This window comes from Lissotriton vulgaris, chromosome 6 (genome assembly GCF_964263255.1).
Source record: "Lissotriton vulgaris chromosome 6, aLisVul1.2, whole genome shotgun sequence".
In the NCBI taxonomy this organism is placed as follows: Eukaryota; Metazoa; Chordata; class Amphibia; order Caudata; family Salamandridae; genus Lissotriton; species Lissotriton vulgaris.
The window spans coordinates 1,528,597,419-1,528,616,254 of NC_141694.1; the positions used below are offsets into that span (position 1 = coordinate 1,528,597,419).

Below are 18,836 nucleotides of genomic sequence, written 5' to 3' on the forward strand. Positions count from 1 at the left end.
TTGTGCACTATTTACCCCATTGCTGGAGTGTGGCTGAGATTTGCACAGTCCAGTCAACAGAGAAACTTACCGCAGACAGACTTACCTAGATTACAGCGCTCACTGGATCAGTCATTGGGGTTCAGGTGCCCAGGTTTAGAAGGGATCTTGTAGAAGGGAATCGTGATGGAGACTGCTGGTGAGAAGTGGTTTTGGGTGACTATGCACCACAAATCCTTTGTTTCCAACGACTCGCAGCAGCAGGTTCCCCCGCCACGGTCAGGTCATCGGAAACCCACATCGTAATGCAGACGGCAGGTGGTGATCCCTGTACTGCCCAATGGATGCAGTTTTTCTCCAGCCATCTTGGCAGTCGTAAAAAGGCTGTCTAAGTCAGCAATCTTTCAGCGGTTGGTCAAAGTACACGATGCGTACATCGTTTCTGATGGTCGGTCCGACCGCTTCTGACGAGAACGCGGCGGTCTGACCGCATCCAACTGGACCACGGAAGCCGGTCCTACTGGCATCGTAATGAGGCCCTTAGTCACAGATCCAATCAGAAGTTACTAACAAACCCAGGTACCCTTTTTATTAATGAGGACGATCTCTCTTTTATGACTGCTCATTATCCTATCACTGACTACTACTGCATGTAAATGTAAATGTATAGGCATTTATATAGCGCACTACTTACCCGTAGGGTCCCAAGGCGCTTCGACCGCTGCGAAACCCTTCCTGGCTTCCCTGAGAGATGGTCCCTTAATGGGTATCTCCAGGGTGAGACCAGGCATCCCCGGCGGTCTGGTGGGGCCGTTAGTGAAGATGAGGCAAGCTAATGCCCAGAGTTGCCGAGTGTGATCGCTGATCAGAGTGGGCACCGAGGCGAGAGAATTATCGAGTCCGCTGACCCTGGTCCAGAAACCTGCCGCGCCGGGAATCGAACCCTGGTCCCGGGCCGTCCTCTGCTCTCGGGTCTGCCGCCTCTAACCAGTGAGCCACACTACTTCACTTTAACTCATGCCTCTCCAAATTTAAGTATTGAAATAAGCCGCTGTGAATGCCACCTGCACGTAATGTTTCTGCAATGTTTCCACTTTGGGCCCGATTCTTATCTAGGTCAGAAAGCTCTCCGACCGAGCCGGAACCGGAGTGTTTTCCGACCGAGCTGGACTCCTGCAGTCCGATCGAGTGAGTACGGTGGGGCCGCATGCTGCCAGACTCGGTTCGGTCAGACTCCCATAGAAGTCAATGGGAGCCAGTTGTACGACGCGTACATGGACTCCCATTGACTGAATGGGCACATCTCGCACAAAGGCGCCCCTTATAGTGGTTACGCGTTAGTGCCATCCGCACCGTACATGCCTGTGTTGGGGAGACCCTTGGGTCTCCCCCTGTGTCCGAGTCGTAAGGCTACGGGACAGTTAGCTTACGGACGAGACGTATGGAGCGGTTCGAACCCGGAAAAGATTCGGTCGGTGAATTTTGTGTTGCTCGCATCGTACTTGCTCGCTTGTACAGCTGTACGAGTCAGGCGGAAAACATGGGTACGGCGCGTACTTTTCCCGGCCGGATCGTGTTCGGTGCCCTTCCGCCCCAAATCGGAATCGGGCCCTTTTTGTAGCTGTTGAACAAGCCTCATCCACCTGGATTCAGTGTACCTTCTGGTAACACTAGACCAGTCTTTCACTTTGCTAGGTAAGTACGCTTTCATTGAGAGGTGTCAAATATTAATACAAGCATTTACAATGCAACGGTTTCGCCTTTGTTCGAGTATCCTCCTTGCTGAGAGCTATCTGAAGCCTAACATCAAGATGCCAAAACAAAGGAGGAAAACAAAGGCCCACAGCTTTGTTCATCCCATGTATGAGAGAGTTAAGAACACACTGTATAAACGTAAGATGTATCTATCTGCATGAGTAATTGCACTAAAGACGATTTAAATGGCACTTTTTTTCTACTCAATTTCTTTTACAGTGCTAATCATCCTAAATTTAGGTTGTTACAGCACTTTACATCGAACACAATATGCAGAGGCAATAACTCACAAAAGTGAGTAAAACAATGCACTGAAAATGTTCCATGAGACAATGAGGGTTATAAGATGCAGTAGTCGCAAATCGTCCATGCAGGTGGGCATGACAGGTTAAGAACGAATAGCCTGGAGAAACACAAACTCGGGATTTTAAAAGTAACTCTGTGGTTTGGGTTTACATTTACTAATAAGACTTTATTAGAACCCAAAGGAATCATTTTTAGCAAAGCATAGACTAATAAAACAAGAACTACAACACCACAGCTTTCCAAGGTCCATATATAGTTCACCTTTCTCAAGCAGAACAATCTACATGAAACCCTGACGCTCTCATGCTCACAACACGTGAATGCACAACACTGCACCATAGGCATACATTTGGAAAACACAGCCTACTTAACAGCACGTCCATCACCATACCAACATTCATCTTAGAACTTTTCAGGAAAAGTTGCTTTAAACATTCTAGCCCTTTACAAGAGCAACTAAGCACAACAGCTATATGCTTGGCTAGCAATGTATATTTACCAACTAAACTGCACATGCAGATCGACCACAACAGTCCATGAAAAATAACTGTAGATCTACAAATATACTAATATTTCATTCATATTTTCAACATGAACTATTAGTAAACAAGGCGTATAACAATGAAACTATATAAATACTGATCACATTACTTTTATCGCTGCAATGTATTTTTTATAATACTTGTATATTGTTTGCTGCGTATTCCTTATGTTCAGCACCCTAAGGTAGCTGTTGTACTTCTGGTCAAGAAAGAAGAAAACAATTGGGACAACCCTGCCCACACCATGCCCCAGAATAGTTTCCTTATTTAATGGCCTGTTATGCTCCTTACAGACACTGTCAATCTTGTTCCTTGTATGGGAAGGTATAAGGGGCCTTTCTAAGAAACTGATGCGATAACGCTGCCTGCACTGAAATTAATCAGTACCCTTTGTGGATGTGCAGCCTCACACCCTCTGGGGTCTTGCTTCTCCTGTCTTAGGATGACTAAGTAAACCCTAACCAGGTCACTGGGGTACGAGTGGTGAGTAATACCGAATGCATAGCTGCCAAAGTTTCAGATTCCTCTGTGTGAAAGTTTCATAATTTAAGTGTAATTATGAGTGGCATTCAACGACAATGAGTGGCATTCAACGACTATGAGTGACACTTTCTTGCAAGCAAATATCGAGCAATGAAGACGAAGGAAATATATAAATATCAGAAATAACACCCATTTGAGCAACGAGAAACTCCAAGAAAATCTTTAAATTTCTGCAAAGCAACAGAAATGAAAGGGTGCTAACCTAGTGCCCTTGTAAGCTGATAGTACTGTTAAATAAATGTGTAGGCAATAACAACTAAACAGATCTGGAGATGAACAGGGCAGTGGCAGGATCCCTCAAGGGAAAGGGGGGCGGTGCAGATGTAGTCTGGTGGGGGCTCCTTCTCGAAGGTAAACAGAATGCGATATTGAGGGGTGCAGCCACCCCCTAGGTAGGATGAATGTATGGATCGCCTTTTCTACGGGCTCACCAGGAAACAACAGCTCAAGAAAGCCCTCTGCCCAGGGGCACAACCGCCATAGCTGCCCGTTACCCCAGTGACAACACTGACCCCTAAACCAGGGGGTGCCTCCCACAAGGGCCCTCTGGCACTACACCCTGCGGCAGAAGCCGCGCACCCCCAGGCAGTACCCCGCAGCCGTTACCTGCTCCGCCGCCCGCCGGTGACACCTCCCTCCTCCCGCCGCTGCCCCCTGACAGCCGCTCTGCCTAGACGTGGCTCTTGGTTGGCGAGCGCTGTGTCCTTTCTCCTCCCCTGGAAACAACACCCCGGAACTAACCTTCACAGTCCGTGCATGGGGCAGTGTAGGGAAGTAATACTTACTTTCGTTCTAGAGCGTACACGTCTCTCTTCCTCATGCCTTCACGGTCAGGGAGTGCCGAGCCCGGCACTTCCGGGTGTATTGACCTTTCTCTTACACCACGTGACCAGCGTTTTTCGAAACGTTACTAATCTCGTTGTTACTGCGTGCCAACCTTGGTATATCTACACTACTCAGCAACCAAATACCACAGAGTAATAAAAGTTAAAAGCTATCGCGTACTGGTAACTTTAACCGAGGAAGTTGTGAATGTGGCGGCCATGATGGAACGGGAACCAGAGGTTCTCTATCGTAATGATAGTCTATGTTATAGCAATGTAAGCACTTACTAAGTGTATGAAGCCTCATTCACTCTATAATTCATGGCCATATTTTATCATGCGTAAGAGGTCTAACTCAAGGACCTGCTACCACACTTTAAAGTTTAATGCACAGAAGTATGTCCAATTAGTGGTCTCATAGCCGCCATATTATAATAGCTTTTTAAAGAGCACAAAACCCTTAACCTCCTAAAATGGGAAAGGTAGCTTGCCCTACCTCGGTCGTATTCAGACGCAATCAACCTAAATCAATATGCAAGTCAGGTCCCGGGCCGCGCTGTGATTGGCTGACGTCACGGGGGTGTCCCGGGCCGGCAGCCAATCACAGCGCGGCCCGGGAATGACGTCACGGGGGTGTCCCGGGCCGGCAGCCAATCGCAGCGCGGCCCGGGACAAAGGGGCGGGGCTTAAAAAAAGCACCAGGAACGCCCCCGAATCGCGTTTTCGAGAGAAAGCGCGATTGACAGCCTCTGTCTCCCAATGGCTAGTCTCCATTTATGGAGCTAACCAATTGGAAACAGAGGCTGTCCTAACCTCACTATTAAAAACAACAGATTTCGATCTGGAAGGGGCTTCGCCCCTCGCCAGGTTACGAAACCTAATGAAGGGCATTATACCTGCCAGTTATGTCATTTTCACCACTGTGTGAAATGTCTAAAGAGATCTTGTTTGCTACCTACACAGAAATCTGAAAAGCTCTTCCTGCACCTCTATTTCTACCTAAGTCAATATAACAAAATTCATCTGGCGCAACTTTGCAGAGCTAATTTTTGCTATACAATTTGGCTCAAAACAACCAAATCTAAAATTTAAATTAAATTAGCCTCGTACTGTTTTTGTAGTATGAGAACTATAAAATAGTGTATTGCTTCCAGAAAGTTATAATTCCTGCTAATTGCACTATCTGCACTAGGGAGAATGTCTTTAACTTTTCCATATAGCTCCAGAAAGACGGCCTCCTGTCCTGCCCAACTACAGAGTGTCTAATTTAGTCATGAGGCTAATCTGAGTTTGCTGCCTGTTCTGGTCTTTCACCTGATACCTTTGAATGATTACAACCACTTCAATATGTTGAAGTGTGCTCTCCTCCAGGATTATTCTGCCTGGGCAATTGCTAGAAAGTAAGGCTGTGTGTGTGTGTGTGCACTTGTAAGACTTAGGAAGGCCTCTTGATTTACAAGTGAGCCTTTCACTACTTTGAATTGTTACTGAAGGGAACTCTTGGAAAATGGAGAAATGCATAGATTTAGGGTATTACACCTACAGGAGGCACATAGTATTGTTAGGAAAAGTGATGTGGGAGATTTTAGCCACAGAATGCTTTCTACACACACACTGATGGCTACCAATCCCCTACAGCCTACATTCCATCATCACATGAATCCAGAAAATAGCAACTTACATGCTGTACTGTAGAAAAAAGTGTGCTTTGTCTATTGGACAAAAACTGAGTGAGTTACTTCAGCCTCTAGCTTGAATCTTTGCTTGCAAGTACTTGCTCAGTGGTTATGTAAGAAAACCTTCTGAACTTGTGTGCCTCTAAATATGGTGTGTTGCCTGGAAGCCTAAAGGTCTTAGAGGAAATTTGCTAAACGATTGGAAATGCCCTCTATTTACTAGTAAGCTTCTCAAAAGAAATGAGGACATGTGCAAGTAATAGAGGACCCCTTAACCATTTTACTAAACAGCTTAGTTAACTGGAGCCATTTCTGACAAAATAGTATCAGAAATTGCTTAAAAAATGTCTTCGTCCTAAACATCGCCCTTTCTTTGTTCTTAATTTTGCCTGCTCTGTTATGGGTAGTAAATCCACCTTTGTACGTATTTCAGAAGACATAGAGGGCTGACAAGCATCATTCTCACTAACGTGCAACTCTATAACACTGAAGAAGAGACTGGACTGTGCTTCCTTGGAGGAACGGGCTGCACTGTGGACGCACCCCTGTCTCACCTGCTGTCTAAACGGACCCTGACCCACGCCTCGCGGCTCCCGCTTCGCGGGCGTCGCTCATGTCCCTGGGTGACTGCTGCTACAGCGAGTAGAGGATACAAGCCGCATTTCATCTCAGGCTTGCTGCGGGACTGCGAGGACCAGCGGGCAGTGCGCTAACCTGCCACAGCTGGTCCTCTTCCCGCCGCCTCCTCCCTGTGCCTAGAAATCAGGGGCCGGACTTGAGCTTCGTGTGTGCTTCCTTGGAGGAACGGGCTGCACTGTGGACGCACCCCTGTCTCACCTGCTGTCTAAACGGACCCTGACCCACGCCTCGCGGCTCCCGCTTCGCGGGCGCCGCTCGTGTCCCTGGGTGACTGCTGCTACAGCGAGTAGAGGATACAAGCCACATTTCATCTCTGGCTTGCTGCGGGACTGCGAGGACCAGCGGGCAGTGCGCTAACCTGCCACAGCTGGTCCTCTTCCCGCCGCCTCCTCCCTGTGCCTAGAAATGAGGGGCGTGGTCTTACCCAAAAGAACTATATTGCCGGACCTTCCTTCTCGGCCCGCGGGACGCGCGCGGACGCACACCGGCGAAGACTGGGCCAAGAGCGGGCCCGTTTGTGCCCAGTAGTGACCGGACCGGGCCACCCCCCCAACTGTTTTGTATCCACTTGTTACCCGGACTATGGCTGGACGAGAAACACGGAGTAAGTCCTCAACAGCGGGAGGTTCCTCTGCTGCAGGAGGTATGGAAAAATTCCTCATCAGGGCGAATAACATTATTGACAAGGAAATTACTACTTTGGAGAAACGCCTATCTAAAGAACTAATGTCTTTAAAACGATCATCTATGGGGACTTTGGCCAATGCCAAAACACCGGAAAGAACCATTGACAACTCTATCTCAGTGGTTGATGTTCAACCTCCCACTCCCGAGGTAGAACATCTGCTAAGAGCTGACTCTGATACTTTGGCCAATGCAATTGCTACTGTAGCGGAAATTAACCTTGTCCCCGATAGTAACAATGTCTCCATCATCTCTGTCCCTGAAGAGAGTTCTATCCATTCTAAGACCCAGGGGGAGAGAGAAGGTGCCATTAGGAAACGGAAAAGAGCATACAATAAAAAAGACAAAAAAGTCGGAAGGTCCGCTAAAACAGCTAAATTACATAGCGACCCGACACTACCAAATATTACCCAAGAAGTGATTACCCCCAGTTGTGAGGCTTCCATGGAAAGGATTGCTGCCTTATTTAAATCAATTGTATTCCCGTTAGAGGCCAAACTAGATAGGTTGGATCTTAGAATATCCAACATTGAGAAAACCACAGCCACAATCTTAGCCAACTCTATTAAGCCCAATAGTTTATGCACCCCTCATATTGCTCCTACCCACCCAGTCCCTCACTCCACTAATGTGACCCAACTCCCTGTCTCTTCTACAGTAAGCTCCCTACCTGCCCCTCCTTACCTAGCAAAGATACTACTTCAATTCCTCAACTTTTTTTGGGCAACCAATTCGGTTGCCCCCGGGACCTATGGCCAATGAAACTCAAGGGTCCCCAATTAAAGAATATAAAACCCCTAGACCTAGACGGCCTGATCTCCCACCAGAAGCTAATCGGTTCATGGTAGTTTTAGCCGGAGCACCCCCATTAGAAAAAGGGGAAACCGAAACCTTTAGCTCCCTGAAAAGGAAAATCATTAAATGGCTAAATTGGAACAGACCCCTACCGGCCCATTTGCATAATGAAATTATTATGGTAAGGAGGGTACCCTGGATTGGTAAAACACCGAAATCCATTAATGGAGATTGCATTACTGTTAGTTTTAGAGACCCCCATATGGTATCCCACATCTGTGCGGGATTCAACAGGTCATTTGATTCCACTATTCAAACCCTCCCAGTTTCTTTCTTTTTCCCACCTAACAATGCCACCCATTATACTGGAAGAAATGACTGGACCTGAGGTGAACGTAGGGGCAGGCAACGATTACATGATATTAGACCTTCTATGCCACCCCAATACTTGCCCCAGCAGAATCCTTTTTATGATTATAATCGGTATAGCTGTCTAGAGGGTCTCGAGGGAGTTGACTGACTGTCCCCAATCTGCATCCCCGAGCCACTATCTCTCGAGTTGGATAACTATACTGAAGATACTGAAGATGGGGAAGTCCTGGCCAAAGTCTTATCTTTAGATGAATGTCTGGTAGTCCCTTATTTACCAGATACAATTCCCCCGACACCCGTCCCACCGGTTGAGCCGAAAGACGTCTACCCCATACCACATGCCCGGGGTCCATTAGATATGGGAAGTGCTAGTACAGTTCCCCCCATTATAAATTCCCTCACAGAACAGGCGCGGGTATCTAGTCAACCAGGATATTCAATGACGAGCTGGAACATTGCAGGGTGGCGACAGAGAGTTTCAGCCTTGGGATGGAGGGAACACATTCTAGGCTTTGACATCCTATGCCTACAGGAAACCTGGTCTACTACTGACATCCATTATGACGGTTTCGTTTCTTATAATTGTCCTGCCCAAGAATCTGTTATGGGGAGGGCAAAAGGTGGTCTGCAGATTCTATTGTCTGTGCACCTCCCAGTACATGTAAAATCTTGCCTCACAGTGGGTTTTCACTCCCAAATATTGGAATTAGAAGCTAACAGGGGCAGGAACATCCTGCTGATTAATCACTACAACAATACTTTTGATTCTACCAGCACCTCTGTTGTAGATGAACTCGAAGTAGCCCTGGACAAAATTTGTAACAAATCACCCAAATCTTATGACATCATTTGGGGGGGTGATTTTAATATTAGAACTTGTCCGCATTCATATACCATTGTTTGTGGATTTGATGGGGATACCGGGGAGAACTTAGCACATTTCCTACATTCTCCCTATGGTGTTTCTCTTAATAATCTTTTGCTAAAGTATGACCTGGTTATCCATCAACCTGCCCCTGATAAAGAGGGTAATATCGCTCCTACTTTTATCAGGAGGAATATTGCCTCTGTCATCGACTACTTGCTGATTTCGACCCCGATTGTTCCGTTTTATACGGTCCCGATTATCATGGACCTTGGTATGAGCGACCATAACGCCTTAACTATGTTTATCCATACAGGGGGCTCAAGAAATGTTTTTACCGGTAGGGTTGTAGATGACATTACCCCATGTGGGCAAAACGGGAAACGGATTAAATGGTGTGGAGAAAAATCTGAGAACTTACATTGCAGAGTTGTGAGAGCTGGTACCAAAGTGATACTCCGTTGCCTCGAAATCGATGCTCCTCCTGAAAGTACTATAAATGATTTCGAGGAACTTGGTACTATAATTAAGAAATCTCTTACCATTAATAAGGGCTCAACTAAACGGGAAACGCTAGGCTGGTTCGATCAAGCATGCACTCTGGCGCTAAATGCCCTTAAGAAGGCCCTATCCAATCTCCCTAGAGACAGGGAAGTGGTTAAACACCTGAGGGCCAAATATAACATTGAATTAAAGCGTAGGAAACAAGAACTAAGAGAGCAAGCCTGGGATGACCTGAATAAAGCTGAAGCTCTCCGGTATAGTAAACTGTTCTGGAGTACCATCAACAGTCCATTCCTCCAGAAGGAAGAATTCCCAGTTCTTACAGCCCAAGTAAGTGAAGATAGTTGGGTTTTACATTTTACTGGGATTTTTGACCCAATTAGGGAGACCCAAGATAACATCTGTAACAACCCCATTATACTACTTCAATCATTGGGAATTACCCTCCATGAAGTCGACATGGCAATCAATAATAGCAAAGGGGGGAAGGCCCCAGGCCCAGACGGGGTCCCGATTGACCTCTATAAATTCAATCCGGCCCTGTGGAGCCCACTATTGACCCACGTTTTTAATGCCGCTGTCGACAACAATACCCCGTCAACCTGGAGCGAATCCATAATTATACCAATCTATAAGAAGGGAGATAGAGGAGAGGCTAAGAACTACCGCCCTATCTCCCTTCTGGATTCCTCACTAAAAATCATGAGCAGGGTCCTACTGATACGCCTGGAAGAATGGCCGGAGGTAATAATATTCTTGCATCATCTCAATACGGCTTCAGAAAGGGTCTTGGCACCATAGAACAGTGTATTAACTTAAATCTCCTAATAGGAAAATACACCAAGGCCAAACCGGGCTCCCTGTTCCTATGTTTTGCGGACCTTTCTAGTGCCTTCGATCTGGTGGACCATACCCTGTTGTGGTCAACCTTACTTGACATGGGTGCACCCTCTGCTATCATTCACTTCTTAGCAATACTCTATTCCAACTTATCGGCCCAGATCCGCTACGGACCAGAGGGGGAATGTACTAGAAAGATCAAGTTTAAATGTGGTATTAGACAGGGCTGCGTCCTGGCCCCGTTGCTTTTCTCCCTTTTTATTAATTCAATTGAGCAGGAATTAAAAAATGTTCAAGCCGATGCCCCGCAAGCAGGAGGTCAACCTATACCGGTATTGCTCTATGCCAACGATACTGTTCTACTCTCAAGAACCCCAATAGGCCTCCAGAAGCTCATGAACTGTTTTTATGATTTTATTCGGGGGAAGAAACTCAAAATTAATAACTCAAAAACATTTATTATGGTATGCGGTAAAAAGGTAAACCATCTTAAACCTTTTTATTTTAAGGAAAACCGTATTAAGGTTGTCGATAATTTCTGTTATTTGGGCATTACCTTTAATAATGGAGGGTCCTGGGCCCCAGAGCAAAATAATGTAAAAGCAAGGATGGGGAAGGCTTCTTTAGGTGTTTTCCGTTTTAACACAAAACTGGGAAGCCGACGTATTCCAGACATGCTGAATATTTATAGACACAGATGTACTCCAATAGCACTATACGGTTCAGGGGTATGGGGACATTGGACTTCAAGGGACCTGCAAATTTTGGAAAATTTATTCCTGAAACGATTACTCTGCCTTCCACCCTCGGCATCCACCGACCTAACCCACAAAGAACTAGGATTGGACTATATAGCTGACCTAATTGGACTGAGACCTCTAATGGTTTGGAGATCTATTTGGACCAAGGCCGAAACCAGCTTCACTAAGGAAATTCTTAGAGACTGTTTGCATTTGGATAAAGTCTACAAAATTCCTTGGTTAAAGTATGTGATTTCAACCTTCAATGAATTGTATGACATGGATGTATGTAAAGACCCTGCAAGTGTAATTTCTCTGTCTAAACAAGAGGTTAAAGGTGATTTTCTGAGGGTTAAAACCAATAAGCGTAAAGTAGTAACAAGAGAATATCCAACTCACGCCTTTTATTACTCCCATAAAGATGAAGGACTTGGTTTATCCATGTACCTTAAAGCCATTAGTAGACGGTCCCATCAATTTGTCCTTTCAAGATTTAGACTTGGCATTGTACATAATTTGGTGGCATTTCCAATTATGAAAAACCATTCTGCCACTCCTTGTCCATGTGACGGCTTAACTAAGCAAAGGAGCTTGCACTTTTTGTTAATTTGTCCCTTGTATAAAGCCCTTCGTATCTTTTATCTTAAACCATTGTTTATGAAATATTCTGTGTCAACTACAGGAAATTTTATGAAATTATTATTTTCACTTGCCAGCCCAGATCTATGTTTTTTACTGCAACCTTCATTTTAAAATCCATTAACGCAAAAAAAAGTATGGTTTTCCAGTAATACGCTTGTCTTAGCTGCCGCTGCTAGCTTATGTTCTACCTATCAAGTAATGTTGTGATATGTACTTCCCCAGCCGTAATATTTACGTGTGCCACGTTTTAACTTGTATACTTTTATGATGTTTTTACAACAATCGAATAAATTTTATGAAATGAAAAAAATGACTGGACTGGTCCTTCAGCGTTTTAACCTAAGAAAACCGATCGATATCTGTCGAACCGAAGGCATCATGGTCATCCTGCTAGATACATGCAACTGACTTGATCCACTGACACAAATCCAGATAGTACACCACGGAACCTACAGCTAAAGAACTGGTAGAGTGACTATCAAATGTGTAATTGACATCCTGCAGGGGGTGGTCGTCCTTGGCAACCCCTTTAATATATTCACTCCATTCTGTACCAAATGCTTTTGGATCACTTAGAGCTCTGCGAACCCATCTCAGACCAGGCTTGAGATCACTCTTCCTGAACCGCTTCTTGCTCTCGAAAATGTTTTAAGTTTGAACGTGGAATCTTCGACCAGGCAAGGCTACCTTATCGAATTCCACAACGATTATTTAGGGATCACCTGCATGTTTAACCTATTTCCCTGGTAAAACTTCCATGAAGCGAGTTCGCCAGTTTTCTAAGGTTAATACCTTTTCAATCTTGACCCTTATCGCTTTTCTTAATATTTGTGACATTATCCTCATGACATATTATCTTTGTAAATACATTTGGTTCAGGAATCTAGGTGCTTTATTTCTTTAATTGAATTGTTTATTTCTATAGCTGTTTCTTTGGTGGGTTTGTGTGTAACAAACATCACCTTACACTTTCCTGGTAGTTGTCTTGTAGCTTCAATTATGTGCTGAAGGGCAGCTAAGGTCTCCCGTTGGAAAACGAATGTATCACCTTGTGCCAGCCTGCCTAGGGCGTATAGGAGCACAGTTAAAGCTCACAAGACAGAAGTCTCTCTCTCTTGTAGCGTAAAAGACAAATACCCTACAACCAACATGTTAGCATCCACACAGTCAACAACAAAATGAACATCCAGTATCAATTCTCTGTGTTTTTGTTGTCTACGTGCTTCAGCTGAACCCTCATCTAACACATTATAAACAGTAATGCAAAGAATTCTAACAGAAAATGTCTGTTTTCCAGTGCTACACATAGAAAATTTGAAATTCAGCGTGAATCTTAGCAATAAAACATACCATTATCTGCTGCGTCTTAAGACGTAATATGCAAATGATCTTTTAATACGTTTGGCAATGTATTTCGTTATAAGGTAATGAGAAAGTATGCCTGGCCTTAGTAGTGAATGCCTTCATAATATTAATTTTGTACATCCGCTAGCATGTAGGGACGGTTCTGTTGGTGCAGCGACGCGTGGCATGGCGCTGTGAAGCAGAAGGCACACGTTGTTATTATCAGGAACTTGCCAGAGGCAGTGCGGAGAATTTATTTAGCTTCTCTTCAAATCTTGGTGTTTAGTTCTTTGTACTACACCACCACGGACTTGTTTTTAGATATTAACCCAGGTAAATGTGAATCATTAAAATAAATTAATTAAAGGTAAGCAAGACCTTCAAGGGGATAAAAACAAAGAATCAATCATGAGACAAAAAAATATTATCCCTTCTCTTCTTTCATAAATTTGTAAATGTGCATTGTCAAATCTGTTGAGTGCTTCAACACATTTTCTAGTTATGATACTTACCTTGGTTTTTCTCAACCAGTATCAATTTGAGAGTCTTTCTAGATATTTTAAGCACATGCTAACTGAACCACATGTATTTGAGCAAACAAAAAAACGATGGGTGAAAAACGCGGATTAGGCTCAGCCTCTGGTATTACTCGGGCCAGATCCCAGTCTATTCTTTTAATTTTGCCCACCATGCCACCTCAGATTAGACCCATTCATATGCAAATCAGTCTAGATCCTGCTCCAATGGGAACAGCCCAGCCTGAACCTCATTTCCAGGTCCTCTCCAAACCAAGGGTTGAAGAGATAGGAAAACATCTTGCGCCCATTACCACATATGAAACTGGAACAAATATTGGAAAGTGTCAAAAGGCCAAGTGTACCTAAACATAATATGCAGATGGCAGCAGCACTTTCTCAACCTGCTGAGCTACCTCAGAATAGTTTTCTCCCTGGGTACATTTTGGAGGCAGTTGGTGCTGTGGGTCTAGTGGTACCGAGATTTTAATATGGAGTGTTGACATTTCAGATTGAACTACACACAGCTCTTGAGTGTATAACTAAGCTGCAAAGATTCAGCACCCTCGAAGTGCTGCATCTCGGCTGGGTGGGTCCCTGTGGACATTTACCATGGTATGTAGGCATGCAGACGGCCTATTTTTGCTAAATTACGACAAATTCCGTCCTATGCCAGCTGGTGTTTCACAGAAATGAGTAAAAACATAGTTTAAGCAGCTCTTATTACTACCTTTGTACTGTTTCTAAGCACTGTAGAGAAAAGGTGATACTGTATTCATTTACTGTATTCCAGGAACTCTACTCTGTGAGGTAGGAGGCAGAGACTCTTCTTTCCAGTAGTTCATAGGGGTACTCGTATTGCCCCACTAAGATAGCGACCTCCTCTAGGCTCTTGGGTGAATTTAGGCTGTGCATTTCTACGCACTTGGAAGGTGCTGGTTTGAGAGCTGATTCCTGTGAAGCAGCGCCAGCCTTTCACACCAGCGGTGAGAAGAGAGTTCTGAATTCTTGCCCAATCACTCATTGGTGTCTCTACTGAGATTTCCCACAGAGTTGCGAATTTCAGAGGCCCCTTGAGCAAAAAATACATGGGAGATGGATAACCCAGCAGGGAAATGAATAGAAGAAACTGATGGTTTTACAGACGAGTTTACAGCAGTAATGGCAGTGCCAGGTTAATTTCTATACGGTTTATTAATAGAAATGGACGGTGTGTTCTCTTTTAACATGATTCCATTCCCAAGGCTTTACCACTGCCAGATCGATTACTTCAAGTGGTTTAATTGTTTATTTGCTGTGTATTACTTTGCACTAATGTACCCATCTTGCGTAAGAACAAGTGACTGCTGGGATTTGATACAGATGTGACCACAGTGCTTTCCCAAATCATAGTGGGTTTCAGTACGAACTAGGGATTCAAAGTTATGAACACTAGATTTTGGACCTAGAAATAGATATCCTCAAAACTCTTTCTTGTTTTTTAAATTATTATCTGATAGAGACTACTAGCCGCAGATTCCTAATGTAGAATTATTCCCAGGCGTGAGACTGGATCCGGATAACTTTTTGCCACAGCATCCCTGTGTGCCGGCGGGACGGCACCATGTGACTCCGCCCTGACGTCGTTCGTGTTTGTGACGTCAGCGAGGATACATAAGTCCCACCCCAGCGCGCCTACGTCAGTTTTTTTTGGAGAACTTTTCCGCGTCGCAACTCAGAGCCATTACAAACAAAAACTGTGAGAATACTGGAACAGTGATCGAAAAGATCAGCTAAGAGAAAGGGAAGAAACGAATGGTGTGGAACAGCACCATCCAGAATAGTGCCAGGCACTAAGGCACCAAAAGTCATGGAAGGAAAGAACAGGACAAAGCCACTGCAAGCAAGCCTGCAAACAAATACGACAGCCTTCCAGGGGGCAGAAGCATGTGCAAAAATTGCACAGCAGACAAAGAAGTCTGCAACCACAGGCCAGAACAGAGAAGGACATCAAGGTCAGAAAGGAAGAGGAACGACAATTCACCCCCAGACAACACCAGCAGGGAGAAACATCTCCCGAAAAGAGCTACAGGTCAAGATCCAGCCAAGAGTCCTCAACCCGAAGGATTGCAGAGGAGTCATAAGTGCAATCAAAGAAAGATGGAGAGCATGAGCAGACCCCACACTGGGGACCAAGGTACAGTGGCGCAGACGCACCTATGAAATGATCAACCAATCACCAGAAGGGAAGAAATGGAGCAACAACAGGACTAGCAATCCCCAAGTGAGGGAGTAAAAAAAGGCACTCGCAGCAGACAACCACCCGGAGGCAGGCGAGTGCAGAAGACCAAAGAATGGTCCTTGCAGAATGGGGAGGCAGGGCGGGTCGTGAAGGAATCTGCAGCTAGAATCGTCTCTACCAGGTACATCGTTACCGAGGTAAGTAACTTGTACATCTGCTAGAGACTACTAGCTGCAGATTCCTTAACGTAGAATAGATACCCTAGCCTTACCCAAGGGGAAGGAGGGTCTGCAAGAGGACCTCTCCAGCTCGGGCGAATACAAGACCCCAACAGGGGACAAGCACAGGGAAAGGGGGATCTATGGACTGCGGTCCTTTGATTCTCCAATTCCAGCGATCGATTTCAAAACCTGCTTCTGCAACTTCTGAGGCACCTTGAAAATCCTCAGACAGGGGTGCCCAAGCAACATGGCCGATGCCCGGTGGAGCTGCCTAGGCAGCTGTAGAGGAGACTGGCTGTGGATCACTCCCTCGGCTGTCACTTACCTTCCGGACACGGTCACAGTTCCTCGTCTCTCCGCTACGTCTCCTTCCTCCCGCGCCGTCCGACGAACACCGAGAATTCTGCCGATAGCGGAGCCAATTCATCACAGCCGATGCCCGGTGGAGCTGCCTTTGGTAGCTGTAGAGGAGACGGACTGGGGCCCTCATCCTGCCTTCTGGGATTGACCACAGTTTCTTGTCCTCTTGCTTCGCCTTCCTGAGCAGCAACTTGGACGCTCAAGTCTTGTTTCCCCTGACAATGCAGCATCAAGAGTTCCGCAGTGCTACTGCCCTATGCCCGAGCCTGCGTTCTCTTTTCGAGTCTGAAGAAGCACGCCCTCCGGACCCCGCTGCTGCCACCCTCCTCCGGGGCTGCTGCCTGGTTGCCTGAGCTGACTTCCTCTGACATTGCAGCAAGCTGAAAGAGGACACGGCTGCCCCTGTAGCCCCAAGTGTTCCATACGTGACGGCCCGATTGTGATCGGTGATCTCCAGCCTTCTTCCCTACCTGGTCCTGTGGCTGCCTCCTCCATCAAGTCTTGCTCTGGGGTGCCTGTTTACTTGTGGCTTTTGGATTGGATTTTTGTGTATCCCGCTACCTTGTGTTAATGGTATAGATGCCCGCGACCTGGGTCCTCCATCTTGGCGGCTCGACCGTGGACTTCTCCCTGTGTTGCCTGACTGACCTTTACCTCTATTTGCCCGCCTCCCCCCACCTTGGGACGCCCACACGCCTCTCTGCTTGTATAGTCACCGTGAGGCACCCTTTTCGCCCTCTCCCTCGGACCCACTCCATATCCAAGGTGATCCGACGCAGTGAGTGGGTCCGGCACTGGATGTTTATTTTTTACTTGACCCCAACCGGTTTGTTGACTCTTGAACTCTGACTTCTTTGATGTCCCCTGAAGTTCTATCTTCCATTGCCGATCTGCCAGACCTGATCTACTCTTCAACACCCTGATTCTCCCCCTCTACCTTCTATTCTACATGGACTTGTTTATGTGTTATGCTATACTCTAAGAACTGATGTAACTCTGTTTTTATTTTTTAATTTTAACCTTATGTAAAGCGCTCTGATACCTCCAGGTCTAGCCAGCGCTATATAAAACTCTGCAAATAAAAAAAAAAATTAACACCGGCCCCACAGGGGTTGCTGCAAAACGACAAAAGAGGTAGCCCAGTCCTCACCAAGCAGGAGAAAGTGAAGGCAAGATGAAAGGAGGCTAGTACACCCCGTAGGCCAGACAATGTACCAGAGAACTCCACCAGAATCCCTAGAGGTACAGGCAATGCAGAGGAGTACTGAGGAAGAAGATCAACCCAGAGACTCCAAGGAGAATGGGTAGAAACAAAGATAAGAGCCCTCCACTGGAACACACCCAGGGGAAAGGGCAGCCAAATCCATCACAGCTGGAAGTCAACAGGCGAGACAGAACAGCGCCTCAGCACTAAGGCAGGGGGGAGAAGAAAAACATAGTCTCACAAGGCTCCCGCGAAACAAGAAGCAGGGGCACCAAGCTCCACACTAAGGACCCTGACCGTGGACCAGAAGAGCAGGTGGCACAGCTGTACGCCCATAAGCTCCACAAAACTAAACGTCTAGACCACACCTGTCAGGTGGCGCAGCTGGATGCTAACAAGCGCCACGAAACTGAACGCCCAGACCACATCGGCCTTCAACAAAGATGAGGCCAGAAAAATCCTGAACAACCCCAGAAGGGGGCCGCACCGGACAGACCTGATCCTCGAAGAAGAGCGACCAGCCGGAAGATAAGAGGAGAAATAAGTAGGGCGAACCAAGTGCTTAAAAACATATAGTGCTAAACTGGGACTGGGAAGTTTAAGACCGACTGTGATGGAGCCCTGGTTGAATACACTGAACAGGAGGCCTCGGTCAAAATGTTACCTTTACACTTAGTTGTTTTTCTGGAGCTATTTCTCTCGATGTTGAGCGAGTCTCCTCTTATGGCCAGATTCACGTTGACGTCTTCAGCTTGGTTTTCTGAGAGACCTCTTGAAATCCTGGAAGTCTGGAGCTCCGGAGCTTTTATCGGGAAGAACATGATATCCAGGCTGGGTCGTGTGGGGAAGGTCACCGGCTTGACTCTCGACGTTGAGTCAGACAACTTATGGAGAATTTTACCAAACAGTTTTCGAACTTCACCAGACTTCTATATCTTTTTCAAGAAGGTCTTCTTGAAGGTTTAAGATGTCCGCAGCACCAATACAGAGCTCTAGAATCCTTGAGATGGTCTTTGAGATGTTGGGACTTCAATTCCCACAATGCACCTGGACAAATCCTTAAAAGTCGACTGACGCTCTCCAGTATGAAGACTTCTTGGTGGAGATGATGCAGTTGGGCTCAGTTAGCCTGTAGCTTACAGGGAGTCCACACCTTGGTCCTTATTGAAGCAAGGCAAGGACCTTAAGGCTGTATTCCCAGAATATGCAACAGGTGCAGTTCTTCAGAGTGCAGCCCTTTGGGGTGCAGATCAGGTTTCCAGTAA

General features: G+C 46.0%; 1 protein-coding gene across 5 annotated transcripts in view; it reads left to right on the forward strand.

The window, feature by feature from the left end:
- The window catches only part of PLCB4 (phospholipase C beta 4), a 1,177,624-nt gene that overhangs the window by 957,044 nt on the left and 201,744 nt on the right, over window positions 1-18,836 (forward strand). The gene's annotated exons all lie outside the window — the stretch shown is intronic.